The sequence below is a fragment of the Vulpes vulpes genome, chromosome 10, assembly GCF_048418805.1.
Source record: "Vulpes vulpes isolate BD-2025 chromosome 10, VulVul3, whole genome shotgun sequence".
Taxonomy (NCBI): domain Eukaryota; kingdom Metazoa; phylum Chordata; class Mammalia; order Carnivora; family Canidae; genus Vulpes; species Vulpes vulpes.
This window is the reverse complement of record NC_132789.1, coordinates 78,390,946-78,406,752: the sequence shown is the minus strand read 5'-3', so window position 1 is coordinate 78,406,752 and position 15,807 is coordinate 78,390,946. Positions and strand designations below refer to the sequence as shown.

The 15,807-nt window shown below is 42.2% G+C and overlaps 1 protein-coding gene and 1 long non-coding RNA gene across 3 annotated transcripts in view; one reads left to right on the top strand and one right to left on the bottom strand.

The window, feature by feature from the left end:
* The window catches only part of WASHC3 (WASH complex subunit 3), a 115,360-nt gene that overhangs the window by 86,451 nt on the left and 13,102 nt on the right, over positions 1–15,807 (top strand). The gene's annotated exons all lie outside the window — the stretch shown is intronic.
* Positions 7,137–15,807, bottom strand: part of LOC140594233 (uncharacterized) — a 30,221-nt gene continuing 21,550 nt past the window's right edge. The window contains exons 3-4 of one of the 2 annotated variants that reach the window (XR_011994956.1): positions 11,002–11,231; positions 7,137–10,476 (exon numbers count right to left, since the gene is read on the bottom strand). This is a non-coding gene — a long non-coding RNA (uncharacterized lncRNA). The remainder of the gene's footprint in view (positions 10,477–11,001; positions 11,232–15,807) is intronic. The other variant, XR_011994957.1, reaches the window with a different exon arrangement.

Sequence of the window (15,807 nt, the reverse complement as noted above, 5' to 3'; positions counted from 1 at the left end):
TTGTGTCATAACTCTTTGTTCCTGAACATATGAACAATTTTTATGGCTTATCCCTCATATGTGTAACATGCCTATTACACACACACACACACACACACACACACATGCACCTACACACACACAGGTGTGTGTATGAGTCAGCAGAACCTGTTGTGAATTTTTCTATCCAATACAGGAACTTTTCTTCTGAAATAAAAACTTCCTCTCTCCATTTATGACTTTTTTTTTTGGCAATTTCTGCATGAGAGTTTTACATTTAGATATAGCATCCATATTAGATTCTAAATGAGAAATGTTCTAAAAGAAAGCCCTGATTAAGAAAAACTAATGACTTCTTTTGTCCATTCCATCCCAATGTTATTTCCTCCCTCCACACTTATCCAACTTTTCTTGTCTGGGCTAATTTTTTGCTATGTCTCAAATATTCAACTGGTTAGGCAGTTTGTTTCCCTATGTAAGAAGAGCTATCACCTACTATTTGCCAGACATCCTGCTAGGTAATCGTCTAATACTTTCAACAATCCTCAAAAATTATAGATGAGGAAACTGAATTTAAGTGCTTAAGTGGTGCTAAATTCAAACCACAGCAATTGATGGAGCCAGAATTTGAAACTGGGTCTGTCTCATCAAAGTCCATGTTCTATACTGCCTTTCATATAGCTGCTTGCCTTGTCAAATACCAACATTCTAAAAATCCCCCTGGAAGCATATCTGTTTATTATATTTGTTTGAAAGATCTCCCCAATACACACACACAGCATTGTGAATATAAGAGGTGCTAGAAAATTTATATTGAGTAAATAAAAGGAAAAAAGGGCACGTTGGGTCTTCCTTGTTTCGTAGCCTAATTTGTCTCTTAGAGTTCTTCTTCTGCTTCCTCTTCTTCTTCTTGAATCAAAACAGGAAGTGATAAAATTGTCATATATGCATTACAAATCATGGAGTTATGATACTTGCCAAACTGGCTCTAAGGTATTAAGTCAAAGCTTGGTCCCCTCTATTTCTTTCTCAGCATTCAGTGGGCCTTAATATCAGTATTCCCATCTCATGACAGCCTCAACAGACAGCAGTGTGCTATGGAAGGCACAAGTATTGTCCTAATCATGAGCAGAGATCTCTAGACCCTTTCAAATTCTACACCAAAGAATTTTCTCTGGGCGTATCCAAGTATATTTTAAGAGAAATTCTTTGGTATCATTACCACTTGCATATATTTTGAAGATTATAAAAGTGAGAGACTGAATAAGGCCATTATTTCTAACCATAGAGATGAGGGAGTTCATACTTAAATGAGGGTGTAAATGAATTTTTGGAATCTTCTTTACTGGATACTCTTTTGAAAAATAGGTAGTCATGATGAATCTAGGAATGTTACATTAAACTTAGCACTTGTATCAGGCAAGTTAAACTGACAACTGCAACAAGCAGTCCCAAACTTTAAACTTTAGTTGATGCAATAGTATAGGTTTATTTCTCATTCATGCAATAGTATAATGTAAGCCAATGATCCCCCAAATAACATCTCAAAGGTCCAAGCTTCTTCCTTCGTCTAGTGCCACCTGCTTAGATCTTCTGAGTCCCCTCCATCAAGCTTCAGGATGAAAAAAGAATGTGAAGATTAAACAAAGTTTTTATAGGCCAGGCCTTGATACATATCATTTCCTACCCACATTCCATTGCAATATGGCCACATCTAACTACAAGGAAGGCTAGGAAAAGCAGTCTAGCTGAGTGCCCAATAAGAAAAGGAAATGGGGTATAGGGGACACACAGCAGTCTCTGTCACAGCTCTAAATATATACTTCCCACCCAGCATTATGGCTTTAGCAGTGTTCCACATACAGGGCCAATACATTGTTGCTCTTGTTACATTTGGTACATCTAATACAATCTAATAACCATTATCTGGGACACTCTCTCCTGCACAGCCAAGTGTTAATTGTAGGTTGTGATAAATAAGATGACTTCTGCCCCTAAATATTTTGGACTAAAATAGAGCTCTTAACTGACTCTAAAATGGAGAAGAATAAATTAAGGATTAAAGAGAGGTAAAAGTGTTTTTAGCATATATTTGATCATATGCCTGTTTGCCCTAACTTTAAATCTCTCTAGACCAAGACCTCATAACACATCTTTGTGGTCTTTGTTCAATGCCTACCATATAGCAGGTATTATTGAAGTGTTTTTCTAAGAGAACAAAACAAAGAACTATATTGAAGGAGCTCAGAGAATAAAATAATTATGTGTTGTTATAAGTTATGAAATGTAACTCTAGGAGGTGCAATTCACATTATGGTCATGGTGAATGGCTCTCCCTTGAGTTGTATAGTATACAAAACCTGCGCATCTGTATGGGACAGGCCTGGGGAAGAGAGCAACTCAAAAATGCTTCCAGGAAAACGTAAAAAGTAAACTGAGCTTTGAGATATACAAAGAATTTCTACACGTGAAAAAAGGAGAGGAATGGTGTTCCAGACTGAGGAAAGAAGCCCAGAGTTCTGGAAAGGCAGCTGGTAGACCAGGAAGCTGAGAGTTATGCCAAGACAGTGAGGTAATGGGTAAAAGGTGAAGTTACTTTGTTGCTCAGTAGTGAAGGTGATTGTTTACCACACTGAGAAGTGTGAAGTTTTTTGGGGTAAATATTCTAGAGTTATTGTTGATTTTGGGAAACAGAAATAATGTGTGCCCAATCATGTTTTAGGAAGATCATTCTGGCCATCATGTGGAAGATGATGAAGAAATGATAAGCAAGGAGATCATGTGGGAGACTACTAGCACAGGCCGCTAAGAAATGATAAGGACCTAGCAAGGACAATGATAGAGTGAATAGGAAGAAGAGGGCAAAAAGACTTTGTGATTTATTGGCTGCCCTAGGTGACAGAGAGGAGTGAAACAATACTCCAAGGTGATGTGGAAGATAGTGTGGATAAAGAGAACAGGAGTTTTAAAAAGGGAAATGATGTGTTCAGTTTAGTATGTGTTACATTTGAGGTACCAGTAGGACATCTGTATAAATAGCCAGAAAGAGGGGAGATGATTTCTGAACTGTCAGCTCCTTGTAGTAAATGATGTGTTCAGTTTAGTATGTGTTACATTTGAGGTACCAGTAGGACATCTGTATAAATAGCCAGAAAGAGGGGAGATGATTTCTGAACTGTCAGCTCCTTGTAGTAGCCAGGTAGATGGTAGAGAGCAATGGTCCCTAACAGGGTTGTGTGTCTATGGGGAAGGGAAGATGGGTTTGGCTTACTCATCTTTGAGTATGAAGTAAATTACAACCACTTATTCTGCTCATGATTTTGTGGGTCAGGATCTGAGGACGGACTAGATAGCTAAATAGTTTTGTTCTACAAGGTCTTACCTATAGAGTGTTTGGGCCTGGAGGATACACCTGCAGGATTATTCTTTACTCATACATGGTGCCTCCATGCTCCACCCAAGAGGTCTTATCATTTGAGGTCCTCGCTATGGCTTGGGCTTCTCATGTCATGGTGGTCTCTGGATACCTGATCACACTTCTTATAAGAGGTAGGAGTTAAAGCTACTAGACCAGTAAAGGGCCATGCTTGGAGCTGGCATGGTGTCACTTCTGTTACATTTTATTGGTCATGGGGCCTAATCACATTCAAGAAGTTGAGAAATATATTCCACCTCTGGATGGAGAAAGTGGCATGGTCATCCTGCAGAAGGGCATGTAGGATGGAAAATATTTTGGGGCCATCTTTCGAAAACACTATTTGCTATAAGAATGTCCATCAAAGTCACCTGAGGGGATTTTTCAAATTATGGACATTGTGCTTCCAAGTGTTTTTAAATTTTTTTTAAAGATTTTATCTTTAAGGAATCTCTATACCCAACGTGGGACTAGAACTCACAACCCTGGTATCAAGAGCTCCATGCTCCACCAACTAAGCCATCCAGGTGCCCCTACTTCCAAATTTTAAGTAGGTTGCACAAGAAATTCTGATACATATCCTTAAGACCCACTGGTATAGAAAATAAGGAAAAGGTAGCTCAGGAATGAAATGTAAAAGGAAGAACAACTCTAAATAGGTAGCTCCTACTGATAGAGCAGAGATGAAAGAAATGAGCTCGAGGCATCATGGGAGCCAGAGCAGAAGAGAATTCAAGGAGGGTGAAGTCAGAAGCACCTAATGCCACGGAGGCAGTAAGAATAAGAAGTAAGCAGTGGTTGCCTGGGTTTGGCTTTAAAATCTCCCCAGGCAACTCTGAATTCTGTTGCCTGAGCTTTGCCAACTGAGCCTGCAGCTAGGATAGGTTGCTCTCACAGTCAATCTACCACACAGGGTATAGAAAAACTTCAGGCTAGGACTTGAGAGAACTAAGCTCAGATTCTGACTTGGCTGCATGTTTATTCTGTGACCCTATGCAGGTCACCGCGGCTCTCTGGGCTTCAGACTCCTTCACTCTGAATACTATATTAATATTTAAAATGCCATATTCTGGGCAGCCTGGGTGGCTCAATGGTTTAGTGCCTGCCTTAGGCCCAGGGCCTGATCCTAGAGACCTAGGATCGAGTCCCACATCAGGCTCCCTGCATGAAGCCTGCTTCTCCCTCTGCCTGCGTCTCTGTCTGTCTCTTGTGAATAAATAAGTAAAACAAAAAATTATTAAAAAAAAATAAAAATAAAATGCCATATTCTGTTCTCGTTTGCATTCAACAAATTTTTATTTTCTTTTTTTTAATAATAAATTTATTTTTTATTGGTGTTCAATTTGCCAACATACAGAATAACACCAGTGTTCATCCCGTCAAGTGCCCCCCTGCAGTGCCCATCACCCATTCACCCCCACCCCCCGCCCTCCTCCCCTTCCACCACCCCTAGTTCATTTCCCAGAATTAGGAGTCTTCATGTTCTGTCTCCTTTTCTGATATTTCCTACCCATTTCTTCTCCCTTCCCCTCTATTCCCTGTCACTATTATTTATATTCCCCAAATGAATGAGACCATATAACGTTTGTCCTTCTCCGATTGACTTATTTCACTCAGCATAATACCCTCCAGTTCCATCCATGTTGAAGCAAATGGTGGGTATTTGTCATTTCTAATGGCTGAGTAATATAAACCATAGCTGGAGGCATCACAATGCCAGATTTCAGGTTGTACTACAAAGCTGTGGTCATCAAGACACTGTGGTACTGGCACAAAAACAGACACATAGATCAATGGAACAGAAAAGAGAATCCAGAAGTGGACCCTGAACTTTATGGTCAACTAATATTCAATAAAGGAGGAAAGACTATCCATTGGAAGAAAGACAGTCTCTTCAATAAATGGTGCTGGGAAAATTGGACATCCACATGCAGAAAAATGAAACTAGACCACTCTCTTGCACCATACACAAAGATAAACTCAAAATGGATGAAAGATCTAAATGTGAGACAAGATTCCATTAAAATCCTAGAGGAGAACACAGGCAACACCCTTTTTGAACTCGGCCACAGTAACTTCTTGCAAGATACATCCACGAAGGCAAAAGAAACAAAAGCAAAAATGAACTATTGGGACTTCATCAAGATAAGAAGCTTTTGCACAGCAAAGGATACAGTCAACAAAACTAAAAGACAACCTACAGAATGGGAGAAGAGATTTGCAAATGATGTATCAGATAAGGGGTAGTTTCCAAGATCTATAAAGAACTTATTAAACTCAACACCAAAGAAACAAACAATCCAATCATGAAATGGGCAAAAGACATGAACAGAAATCTCACAGAGGAAGACATGGACATGGCCAACACACACATGAGAAAATGCTCTCCATCGCTTGCCATCAGGGAAATACAAATCAAAACTACAATGAGATACCACCTCACACCAGTGAGAATGGGGAAAATTAACAAGACAGGAAACCACAAATGTTGGAGAGGATGCAGAGAAAAGGGAACCCTCTTGCACTGTTGGTGGGAATGTGAACTGGTGCAGCCACTCTGGAAAACTGTGTGGAGGTTCCTCAAAGAGTTAAAAATAGACCTGCCCTACGACCCAGCAATTGCACTGTTGGGGATTTACCCCAAAGATGCAGATGCAATGAAACGCCAGGACACCTGCACCCCGATGTTTAAGATATTTTTTTAACGAGACTTGAAAATACTCTGTTTTTTAATGTGGTATATTACTGGGGACCAGAACAAGGGGAAACATCTGCTTTTATTTCTTCTTCTTTTTTTTTTTTGACAGAGATTCTAAATATTTATAATATACATGAAAAAAATCACAACAGTCATACTGGGTTTCTTTCAAATGTGAAGAAAGAGAGAAGGTTTTGCATATGAAAATGATAGACACCACCTTAGGAGGAAAATAATCTGACGACGGTGTTTGCTCACCATGGCTCACAAAAAGTCCCCAAGTCCTTGCCTTCACCAGGACGTCCTGGTAGATAGGTGATATAAGAGAGATTTAGGTTCAGAAACTCTCCGGAGAGTGCCGTCCGATGAGGTACAATGACTGGGTTTGTTTTATGCTCCTGGGTCCCTTTCCGATCAAACTGGTGGGTTGTGGTCTGAGCCTGGGTGTTCCAGGCTCAGCCTCTGGGGAAATCCTCAAGCGGCATCCTTCCAACCCAGCCCCCAGTAGGGCTGTCCAGGCATCTGCCGTTTGCAAGGCCAAAGCTAAACCAGAGTTCACACAGCTGGGCGTAAATTTCGTGGGAATCTTCGTTCTTTGTAGTCCGATTGTCGGTGCTGCTTTGGGGTGCCTCTAAAGACGAGGAGCCAATTTAGCTGCAGCCACCAGGTAAATTACTCATCAGCCCTCCCATTCCCACATCCTTTTACTTCCACCTGGTTCCTTCATCCATCTCCCTAGCTACTGCTCACTGCTCCTTCCCCACTTGATGTGAACTTCATATCTTCATCTTCCCTTCTCTTTCTCATTCTCTGTGTCTTTCTTTCTCTTAATTAAATCCAATCGGATTTCAGAGCCAGGCTAATCTAATTCCAGCCTCTCCTTGGAGCTTCCCCTGCCAACCTGGACCTCCCAACCTCCCCCGCATGCATGAGTTACCCACCAAGCAGGTTGAGAATGTGCTTAAGCACTTGTAAGTCAGGGGTCTCAGCCGTCCCCCCGCCACACACACACAGAAACCTCAGCTTTAATGAATGTATACAAAATTTTGAAACAGAAGAATCTAAAAAGATTTTATTTTAGCTTTAGCATATATAACCTTTGTGGCATTTCAAGAAATAACATTTATTCTTCATTACATGGGGAGGGGCACAGCTTAGGGTCTTCAGAGTTCTTAATTTTATACTGATCCTTCCTCTGAGATTACATTGCTCTCATGGTGTTTTCTATAGACATTAGCATTTAATTGTATATTGTCACATGTATGACCTAGTGGCTGAGCACGTGGATTCTGAAGTCAGATTAATGTGTTGAAATCTTGACTCCGACACTAGCTCTGTGGCTTTGGGCAAAGTATTTCTGGTCGATAATGTCCAATCATAGCTATCATAACTCCTCACCCCACCCCCGCCATTCCTCCATTGAGAGGTGAAACTTGTTTCCCCTTCTCTTAAAACTTGCCAGGCCAGTTACTGGTTTGACCAACAGATCATGGGAGAAGTGATATTCTAAGACTTCAGAGCCTGGGCCCTAAGAGAACTGGGAGTTTCCATTTTTTCCTTCTTGGAGCAACTGCCATCCCAGGAGGGACAGTGGAGGAGTATAGATGTCCTCTGGTGGACAGTCTTAGTTGTGCTCCCAGCTGATACCCAACACCAATTGTTAGTCACAGAAGCAAGCCCTCTTGGATGTCCTACCTTGGTTGAGCTTCCAGAGAAGTATAGCTCCAGACAACATCATGTGGAGCAGAACCGCCCAGCCGAGCCTAGCCAACTCAGAATCATACATAATAAGATGGTGTTCCTTTGAGCCACTAAGTTTTGAAGTGGTTTGTTATATAGAAATAGATCATTCGAACAGTATTTAACCATACTTAGATCTGGTTTCTTCTTCTATAAAATGGAGTCAATAATTGTACCTATTTCATGGGATTGTTTTGAAGATCAAATAAGATTAAATGTATGGTAACTGCTTAGTTATGATGTTAGCATATGATGCTATGCTATGTTACGTTAATTATTGTTATTTGTAATCATGCAAAGAAGGCTCGTCATTGGTTAAAATATTTCAAGAATCAAAGTGCAGGAGGTGGGGGAGGACGGGGAAAAAAGGAAGGTGTAGAAAATAAATGGAGCTACTATTTATTGGGCACCTACTAGGTTCCAGGCCCTATAGGTGTTCACATATATGATCTCCCTTGCTCTTGACGTAAAATTTGTTGGGGACATGTTATATCCTTATCAAAGAGTGGGGGCTCAGAGAAATTAATCTCGGGGTGCTACAGCCAGGACATAATGTAAGCAGGCTGCAAAGTGTGCTGTGCGACTTTGTTTTTTTTTTTTTTCACCTTCCCACACATTTTGGACCGAGGAGCTTCCTGAGATCTTTCAAAGTATAATTTCTGCTTTCGGTAAGAAATTACGTAGCCAGCCAGATTCTGCTCAACCCAACTGATATTCTGCCTCTAGTAGGAACACTGAAAAAAATTTAAGAATATCCTCCAATGTCCTTCCCTTCCAGTAATAAATGATTACAAATCTAGCACCGAGGAATCTAGAGAAATCTTTCACAGAACTAGTTATTTTTAGTTTATGTCACTTCTCAGAGAAACATTTCCCAGGCATGTAAAGCTGTACTCCCTTTCAGTTTTTCCTAAAATATCACCTTTAGCCACCTGGGAAGTGCTTCCCTGTTAAGTGTTTGTTTATACATTACTGCTTAACTTGTAAAGGAGAAGTTATTGTACCTTTCCTCACAGAGCCAGTTTGCTTGGTAAGGCCAGCACAACAGTGATAAGAAAACCTATACTAGGCCCCTCACACTGGGCCTCTGAGATTCTGGCTGAAGGCTCACCCCCAGACCTGTGTCCAGTAATAAAATCCTCCTCAACTCTGGGAGCACTCAGCTCATTCCTGCCTTCTCAATCTTTTAAGTGTCTCCTTCCCATGCTCCTTCTTTTCCTTTCCCCAGTTCCTTGCAAAATCTTGTTCCAAAATGTCAGTCAACCATCAGCTAATGGGATCAGAAGCTGCCTCACAATCACAAACCTCCTGTTCCCCTGCCCAGGGCCCCCCATTACCACCCAGTGTCCCAAGATGACCTCCAGCTTCATGACATAAGAAGACATTTCAGAGCAGCTTTATAAATGGAGAAACTCATTTGTTATTTTTTCAAGGGACAAGAAAAGAAAATGTTATGAACAGGAAATTGTTGGTGGGTCATTGGCTGGGACACTGAAATTTGAACATTTAACAATTAATTTGAGGATAATATAAACAGATTTCATTATACAGATTTTAGGAATATGATATGAATAGTCTGTTGTTTTGAATTCTAGAATATTCCTCCCCCTACCTCACCCCCACTCCCTCTTACTATGATTTGGCATTTTCCCTCTTACTACTCTACTCTGCTGGTTGTTGTCTCCATCTATGCCTGCTGTTGGAGTGCAGATGAACTCTGCATTTGGCTTCATATGGTTGCCTTGCCCACATTATTCTGGTTTCCTATTGTGTTGCCGACACATTTTTAAGGGTTACATTATGTTAGGTTTTTTCCCCCCTACTCTCTTCAGAAAGAAAATAGACTTTTCAAAGGAATATTAATTTTTTTGTTTAAATAAGTCTCTTTATAGTTCTTTGTCCTGTTTTACAATTATAGCCATGTAATCCATAAGGAATCCATTAGTGTGTAAGAGGCTTTGAAGCTGCTAGATGTGTGTGTGTGTGCGCGCGCACTGTTTTTTTTTCTCTCTCTCAGAATCTGGCTGCTGCCAACCACTGATTTAGGAATGTTTAGGGGTATATGCCAACTCAATAATCAAAATCATTTTGGTACTGGGAACCCAACCACAGTCTCTGAAGACCAGTGGAATTTATTGCTTGCTCCAGTTTATTAAGTAATAGTACCAACAACATTTTGAGTAAAGAAGAGTCTGATAAGATGTGAAAGAATGTCAGGATAATTCATTTTGAAAATAAAACAATGCTTGTTTTGAATTGAAATACTGATGGCTCAAACAGCCTGATGGTCCATGACTTCCTTCCCTTGACCTGGGGTAGCAATATGATACATAGCTTACTTCAGGATTGAGGCTCCATACAAACTGCTGGTTTGCTGCTATATACACCTCCCTGCTTTCATCCCACAAATACATATCTGGTACTGGTTTTGGGCCAAGCACTGGCCAAGGCGTTGGGACTGCAGTGGTGAGCAAGGTAAACACAACTCTTGCCCCATGGCACTTTCAGAAGGAAGGTATCTCGGCCGTATAGATTACTTGCTGTTAGGACATTTGAGGCACACACAGTTTTCTCATTCTTGATACAGCAAGTTCATGGGACCAACATCACTGGCAAATCACAGATCCAGCCCACCCTGGAGTCTCTGCAATTTGAAAGAGAGAAAAAGAAAATGTTGCCCAATGCTCAGAACCACATCTTCTGCTTCTAAATCTGCATTTCCTCCTACTGCTCATGGAAGGAAATGCAACTTCTTCCTCCCTAGAAGGGTAGTTGCCAACCCCACTCTGGTAAGGATCCTTCACACTACCTGAGCCCTGACATCTTGGACCCCATAAGGTGTAACCCCCCTCATCATCCCTTACACCTGCCACCAGTCACCCTGCAGTGGAAGCCCATCATGCTAGATTCTTGGGATAGATTCTTCCCACCCTTTATGTCCCTTCTATTTCAGCAGGACCACCCCCCTTCCCCCATATGGAGCCCAGAACAGCAGATCTAGAGTTTCCAGGGCTCATAAGAAACCCATATTTCTGATGGATCCTGGAATTGTCTTTCCCTTTGGGACAGCCCTGATTTCAAACCCTTATATCCAAAAGAGCACTCAAGCAGTTACTGTATTGCTGCTATGTGCTCTGATGTCTTAGCTGAGCCAACATGATTATCATACCTGACCAGATCTTGCCCACAATAGTCATGAGGTTCCCCTGGGCCCAATGGAGGCTATTCTGTCCAAGCTGTGGTGCAGGGAAGAAAACTGGGTCCACCTGGTTCCTCTGCTCCTGTGCCTCTTCAGAGACTATGTCCTCTAACCCAGCAGGAGAGAGAAGTTTGCTTGGTTTCCATCCTAGAGATCTGGGTGCAGAAAAATCCACTGTAGCCAATCTGTCACTCCCTTCCCTGTGAAGAGGACAGGCACAGAAACTTTTCCCAGATCCTTCCCAGCTCATCTACCTCTAAGGGACCTTACTGTAGCTAGTGTGTGGGAGGAGAACAAATTTAAATCAAATAAACATGAGCCTTCTCCTAATAATAGGCCTATTAATCCAGCACTTCTGAGTGGTCAATTACCTACGTGGTACAGGAGCGGAGACAAATCCTAGCCACACTCTTGGTAGTTTAGCAAGAGGCTGGCTTAGGAAGTCTGTGTTAGTTTAGGGAACAGGTGGCTGCCCGAGACTAATCTCTGGAGGCTCTGATTTCAAACAAGACTGTTTCCTCAACCAATAAATTGCCTGTATCACATAGTATACCATATGTCCTCAGTCATCCTTTTCTTATGAATCCATAGAACAGCACAGGGCAGAGTCCTTTGTCTGGAGGCATTTCCCAGGGACATGCAGTTGTGGTCAGTCAAGCACACATCTCTCTGTCTCATGATGGTGGCCCAGGGTAGCTTTTGGTTCCGTGGCCTCTTATGTGGATGCTTCCCCAGTAAACTATCCTTCACTTTCTGCCTCCTATCACTAGTACGGTGTGTGTCTCTGCTGTCTTGGCATGACAGCATCAGACCCCAGAAAACTGGCCAGTGTGCAGGTGTGAAGAACTCAAGGTCTCCGTACACAGTCTCATGGAAAAGAACTCAAAAGCAATAATAAATGCAGTACATTTACAGACACTTGAGGTAAGAAGGGGCTTTGACAGGCTGTCCTTGTACCCCACTCTAGGCAGCAGATTATAATCTTAACTAAAATGCATACGTCTGCCTAGATTAGCAAAGTCCTGGAGGGCCATTCACAAAGGGGGCCCACACTGGTTCCTGGACCCTCACTTTCACTCTTCAGGGAAAAAGGAAGCCCCCACAGATGACTGTATCTGACAAGAACTTGCACTAGGAACAAATCCAAAATGAGGAGATATTCACTAAAGGGGAACTAAGTTACTAATTTTTTGTGGAGAGCAAACCACCCACTGTTTACTCACATTGATTCATTTAACAAAGTTCACAGAAAATTAAAATGTATATCTATGTTGCTGACAATACATTTATACCCACCAGTAATATTTCAACACAAGCAAACATTCCAAGTGCATGGAAACAGGGCTATTGGCCCTTTGATGTGAGATGGCAAATCTAGGGATATACTCAGGCTGAGGCCGCTGTGTTCAGATTAGGCCATAAACATACGTGCAGGGCTGGAGGGGGGAGGGCATGCTGAACGTGGGCTTATCCACCTTGCTTAGCCTGTTTGCATGGGTGTAAGCACCCAGAGGAAGGGATGCCATACTTTTCTTCCACATACAGACACTATCCACCCACAACTCCTAAAGGAGTCGATTTTTCCTCATTAATCTGCCTGAAAGGGCTCCTTTTTATAATTGTACGCACTAGCAGGGGTCTCACCTTCCCTCAGAGCCTTTCAGGATTTGATAGTTCTAAAGTCAAGTGCGATATAGGAATCCTGACTACTAATAGCTTGAACCATCCATCCCCATTTGGAAATGACAACTTCAAAAAGATTTTGGATTTTTGGACTCTGGTCTTCTCCTAGTGGGTAACCAGGGAGCATTAGAGAATAATTGGTCCAGCTCATCAAGGTGTTTTGTTGTTGTTTTTTTTTAACTGAGTCTTTCCATCTTGAGATAATTGTAGATTCACATGCAGTTGTAAGAAATACAGAGAGATATACCACGTACACTTTCTCGGGGTTAATTGAGCCCTTTCTCTGTGCCAGCCATCAGGACCACAGAGATGTCCCAAATCACCATTTGGGCCTCAGTGCCTTTAAGTTCTCATGTTGAAGACAGAGAAAAAAATAGTGAAGTTTATTGTGCAAACTGCCAAGAGGGAAGTGAGCATGTTGGAGGAACAGTCCTGGGTAGTGCCTTGGGAGATGAGCAGAAGTTTTTTCAAGAGAAATAGGTCTTGGAGGGGTAACATGGGCAAAGAAAACAACACAGGCAGAGGCTCAAAAGTATGAAATAGCATGGTGTGTGCTGGGAGCCATTCAAGTAATTCAGCATGGATTGGAACAAAAAATTCAAGGAAGAGAGTTCAGAGGCATCTGGGGAATGAGAAGGGAATGTTGTGTGATCCTGGCCTCCCACATTCTATGCTGGGGAAATAAAAAACAGATGGGAAATACGCTCCCAAACATGGCCCAAGTATGGCTCTCAGAGAAGCAGGAAAGAATCTTATTCCTGTTTGAGGAGCCCACAGAGCCCTCATTTCCAATTTTTGGGCTATCACCCACTTCCTTCTGTGACCTTCACCCAGCACCAAGGGCAGAAGTCTAGCTCACATCTTTCCTCTTCTGTACAAGGGTAACAACTGGAATGCAACAGAGGGCTCCCCTCTACCAATCTGGGCTACCACATGGGGTGAGGCACCCTCAGCTCCCATCTGGCATGGAGTTTACCTAGAAGTCCCATAAGGGCCCAGTGAAGGACACAGAAGGGAGCTGATGGTGCTGCTGGCCAACTCAGTGGAGAGTTACCAAAGTGGGGTCTGTAGGCAGACCACCTGAGCTGAGAATCAAATGGGAATCCTGTTCATACTTCAAAGAAAAAGACAATCCTGGAAAGCTGACATGAGGCAAGTTAACCAGGACTGCAGGCCTTGACTGAGCTGAGGAGCAGCAGACCTGGGCACTTGGGTGGTTCAGTCGGTTAAGCATCTGCCTTCAGCTCAGGTCATGATCCCAGGGTCCTGGGATGGAGCCCCGCATCTCGCTCTTTGCTCAACGGGGAGCCTGCTTCTCTTTCTCCCTCTTGGCCCTACCCCACCTCTCTCTCTCTCTCTCTCTCTCTCTCAAATAAATAAATAAAATTGAAAGAAAGCAAGAAAGCAAAAGAAAGAAAGAAGAAAGAAAGAAAGAAAGAAAGAAAGAAAGAAAGAAAGAAAGAACAAAAGAAAGAAAGGAAGAAAGAAAGAAAGAAGAAAGAAAGAAAGAAAAAGAAAGAAAGAAAGAAAGAAAGAAAGAAAGAAAGAAAGAAAGAAAGAAAGAACGAACGAGCAGACTGGAGTACTCTAGCCACAGATGTCCACAGAAGGTGCCAGTAAAGCAAGGAGTAACCAAGTATACAGGGAAATCGTTTCTTCAAAAATAGTGAATATCCAAAGAAGAGATGGGATCTGAGTTCCCACCTGCTCATGTCCACAATGATACATTAAGTCAACGTGCGTATTTCTGGCATCCTGGAGGAGAGGACAGGGAGGGCACACTGTGATGCTTAAATGTAAGTGTCCTTGTTACTCGGCAGGATGGGGCTCCTGAGGAAGACTAGGTAGTTTGTAGAAAAATAAGCAAGCTACATTCTCTTTGGTGAGTGCGTATATTGCATGTAAATGATCAATCCCTCTATGTATGGTTTATGAATACCCCCAGTAGGTTTTTGGATGAAATAACTCTATTTTAATGTGGAATGATGAGGATTCTATGCTGGTTGGTGACTTCTGAATCATGCCATACTCTCTGCCAGTGCTAAAATATTCTCTCACTGAAGAAGAGATGAGCTACTTTCTCACCTGTCCTTGGGTCCAAAAATTGGGCAATCCTGGTACATCCCCAGAATATGGGGAAGTGGACTTTTATAAGAAGACATAGGTGGTTTTGGATCTATGAGTTGGTTTGTTTCAGAACAACCTAATTTTGTAGTTAGTATCCCACCTTATAGCTGAAAGGGAAAGCAAAAGGTAAAGGAGAAAGCAGTGATGTGTGTAGGTAGGACTTGGAACTTGGTGGCTTATGAGTCACTGATGCCCATATTTGTAGGTATGTTTTTTAAAGTAAAAAAGTTTGCTGTGTTCACAAAACAAATATCAGCAACTTAAAACAAGAATGGTTTATTTCTTCTCCATGCTATCTGCAGGCTGAGATGGGCTACGGTGTTCACCAGGGCCCTGTAAGTAATAGGAACTAACCCTTCCTGCTACGTGTCTCTCTTTATCCTCGCATCACTACCATACTCAACACTTCTGACACCAGATGTGTGAGGAGCTTCCTGCCCACATCTACAATTCCATGACCCCAGCTGGACGTCCTACCATTCAACGCACTTCTGACACTATCTACCTGGAGACAGCATCAAATCTCGCAGGTTAATGGCTCAGTCCCACAGGACAGCCTCCACCATCACTGCTGTGGATGGCAACACAGTCCAGGTTGTCCTTTGTGCTCCTGATCAAGCAGCTATAGGTCAGAGGTTCCCCATTACCCCCTCCTCAGGTTTGATTAATTAGCTAGAGTGACTCACAGAACTCAGGAAAACAGTTTCCTTGCTATTTACTGGTTTATTATAAAATGACTATGATAAGGACCCAGGTGAACGTTCGGATAGAAGAGACAGATAAGGCAAGGTATGGGAAGCGGGCATGGAGCTTCCACGCTTTCTCTGAGCATGCTACTGTCACAGTACCTCCAAGCATTCACTAATCCAGAAGCACTCTGAACCCCCGTATTTTTGAGATTTTTTTATGGAAGCCTCATCATCTAGGCATAATCAATCATTAACTCCACTTTTAGTCCCTCTCCCT